Source organism: Oncorhynchus mykiss, chromosome 26 (genome assembly GCF_057628025.1).
Source record: "Oncorhynchus mykiss isolate SJ-2025 chromosome 26, ASM5762802v1, whole genome shotgun sequence".
In the NCBI taxonomy this organism is placed as follows: Eukaryota; Metazoa; Chordata; class Actinopteri; order Salmoniformes; family Salmonidae; genus Oncorhynchus; species Oncorhynchus mykiss.
In genome coordinates this window covers 11,141,736-11,145,373 of record NC_143047.1, presented here as the reverse complement: position 1 = coordinate 11,145,373, position 3,638 = coordinate 11,141,736, and positions in this window count along the sequence as shown.

Genomic DNA, 3,638 nt, shown 5'->3' with positions numbered 1-3,638 from the left:
AGAGGGAGAGACCTCTGGCCGCTTTCACGGTGTAAACAGATTGAATTGGCATGTGTAGGGTTAAACATAGAGACAGGCCACCCTGTACTTGGTCTAACATTTTGAGTCAGTGTTCGAATGTTATTTCTGAGAGTTCAAATTGCGCCTGTCACTGTGAGAGAGAATGAGAGAGTGGGGGCATCCACAAGCCAGGGAACCTGGTTGGATGCAGCATCTGCCTTCATATTTCTCTCTTTTTCCCAATCTCAATTCCCCTCTGTGTTCTTTTTTCTCTCTTTTCCTCTCTCCGTGTTTTTTCATCAACCACACTTTCCACTGAGGACTTCTGTCACTTCCCAGTCCAGGTGGGTCTGACTATTCACATTCCAGATGGTGGGGGAGTAGAACAAAATAACAGGAGACTGATTCTCTCTCCTCCGGGATGGCAGCATGAACGAGCAGTCAAAGATACTCCGTCACCAAAGCGACGCGACAGTATGGGCGTGCGGGGCACTTTGGTTTGGGGACGGTCTGTCCTGCTCAAAATTGCAATTACATTAACAGACACAATCGCAGAAGATTACAAGAGCCGCAAGGCTGCAGTCTCTGTCTAATTCATGATGTTTTCATCATATGAAATCCTTTGCCAGAGCCGTGAATGGTGGTTAATTATTGTCAGACTCTTGTGGTGGATATCTATGTATCCTTTCACAGGCAATCAAGAAAGAAAACAGAGGACAGGGCCAGGAACAATAGCAGCTAAAAAAAATGTCCTCAGAGCTTATTTAATATGGGAGGCAAGTGACATTGCAGACCTTTATTGTGTCAAGCTAAAAAAAAGACAAGACAGTCCTTTTAAAATTCTGATTATTAACATATTTATCCTTAACTTTATACTTTGGGCTCAAGTAGCATACTTGTAAGCTACTCCCTTTTAGATTATTTTTTAGAAAGTCACAGCAGGACTTTAATAGTGCTTATTAACCCTGAAACTTATAAATGATTGTTTATGATATCACAATGAGCGTTGGTTTACACAGCGGATGAAAGCTCAAAGGTTCGTGATTACCTTGGCCCACATTGTGAACACCGGAACGTTTACATGTCACGCCTTGACCATAGAGAGCTTTTTATTCTCTATGTTGGTTAGGTCGGGGTGTGACTAGGGTGGGTCATCTGGGTAATTATATTTCTATGTTGGCCTGGCTGAGGACCAAGCCTTGGTGGTTGTGTTTTGTGTTGCGATTGCTAAATATCTTTTCACTTAGAAAAAGTGGCAGTGCTCCTGCACCTTTTTTGAGACAAAAAAACGAAGACAAGTTCTTCGATGTACCATTTCAAAAGCCCCGCTTGTTCCCTTGGTTGTCTCACAACATTGAGACATACTGATGATGACCTTCCATTACTGGGAAAATGTGAAGTGGGCATTGGATAAATTCCCGTCAACAAACAACAGACGCTTTTATATTGGTGCTTGTTTATCTGTTAAAATCAGGGGAAGCTTAATAACAGCTAAGGGGATGAGCGATGTTGCATCGTTGTTTTCAAGGTTAAAGGGTAATAAGGACTTGGGCACACTTATTTTTTAACAATGAGTTTTTACGCCATAAAATTGACAGCAGCAGACGTTCTTTGAGAAACTACTTGACCCCTTGCTCATATTTTTGTCTAGTTCCCCCTTTTCTCCTCTGTACTGGGTCAAAGATGAATAAAAGATTCTGGAGAAAAGTTTTTGCGCTTCCAGTTAAACTCCCCATCTCGCTCTCCCCCCTGTGTATTTCAAACCCATCTAAAGGATAACAACCTCCCAGGCCCAACAAGGCCTCCCTCGCTCAGCTTTACTTAACGGATGTCTTAGATGATAACCGAACCCTTCACATTGTGTGGGCTCTGTGAACATTTGAGCTGGGGCTCAATCCCCCACACAATAAGGCCTAAGCGATACTCCCTATTCCCCAGGATTCAGCTTCATGCGGATGAATGTTTGTGGAGGTTTATTTTCACAAGGCCAGCTGCAGGTTATTCTGTTGGATTTGAACGCAATAGGGGACCTCTCTCAGTCCTTTCTCTCCTTCCTTCTTCTTCCCAATGGTTACCCATTGCTTCTGTAGCATATATTGCTTCTATACACACTAAATACAAAAGGTTTGATACAGAAGCGGAGCTAGGGGGCATAGGGCAACCACCCAAGGGCCCATACACATATAGGCCTCGTAAGGGGACCCTTGTCTGTGAAGATTTTAAAAGAAAAACATTTGATGTAGTTACATTTGTTAGTACATTTTTGGGGGGGGGTATCTTACTTATAGCCTACTTCATACAGTACCAAAATTAAGATGAAAATTATTCTAAAATTAAATGAAAAGAAATTGTTTTTAGTCAAGACCTTTCATTGTTCATCGAACATTTTTTTCAAAAAAGAATGTTTGTCATATTTGATTGACTTGTAGCCTACCCTGTGTGAGCTCGATGTCGCTCAAGTCAGGTCATGTCTAGCTAGCTAAGTTACATTCAGAGGAATGTCCCGATGTGAATCTTATGAGAGGCCAAGCCTGTGATGGGGTAAGAACAATGTCTGAACACTTAAAGGGACTGCAAGCTAGAGTAAAAAGGAACTGTTCGAACTGTGCACTGCTGTAGCACACAACCTCAATTTAATTCTACTGGATGTCGCGTGTTTCTTGTGTAACGCAAATGTTGTTTTTTTATACACTGGAGGCCCTGAACTTCTTTTTACTTCTAGCCTACCAAGGTTTAAACAGTCAGGTCACTCAAGACTGAAGTTAAAACCCGTCCACTAGGGGCAACAGTGAGCGCTATTACCGTCAAGTGTCTTGGGTTTTGCTAGGGTGTTGTGGACACGGGTGGTGGATGGGCGTAATCCCATGACTCTGTATCAGGTTGCATATTCAATCCCCGTTGTCACGCTGAAGAGCCTGTCAGACACAAGGTGGGCCTACAGGAAACAGGCCACAGAAGCAGTTATTCCACAGCTAGAACAATGAGACAGATATTTCACCGGATGTATAAATGTGAAGCACCCGCTAAGGCGTTTCCACTCACTACCAAATATGGTGGTGAGAGGAAGTCCAGTGGCCAGTAGTGGGAGATGATGGAGTGAGATGGATTCTGAAAATGTTCTTATCGATGAAACATTTGCTCTCAATGCAGTTTTCTGTTCCCAAAACTAGAATCTGTTATGAACAGAGTGGACTACGGTTTTTCGACTTTACCCTTTACCAAAGTTTCTGAAATGTACGTTGTTTAGAAGGAGTGCAAGGGCGAACTGAGTTATTGCACGTGCACATTTCACAGAGTAGGCGTTCCCTAACGGAAATACGCAAATACATATTAGAACGCACTAATAGAATCTCGCTCCTTGCTTGTTCTGCCCACAATGACTCATTTGTTCCCCTTGGAAACGACAGGCCATGGTCTATCTTGGGTTAGGTTATTAACATATTTGGTTATATAGAGCCTGCCTGGGCTCTTTGAAGCCCTGTGCCAAATAAAGCACCATAACCATACTACACCAAAGATGCCCTCTGAAGCTGATGGCCTGCTTTCAACAATAAGCACATTTGAGTTTACATGCTTTCTAACTATACCCGCAAAAGGATGCAATAAATGTAAACACTGCAGTGGATCTAACGGACTGC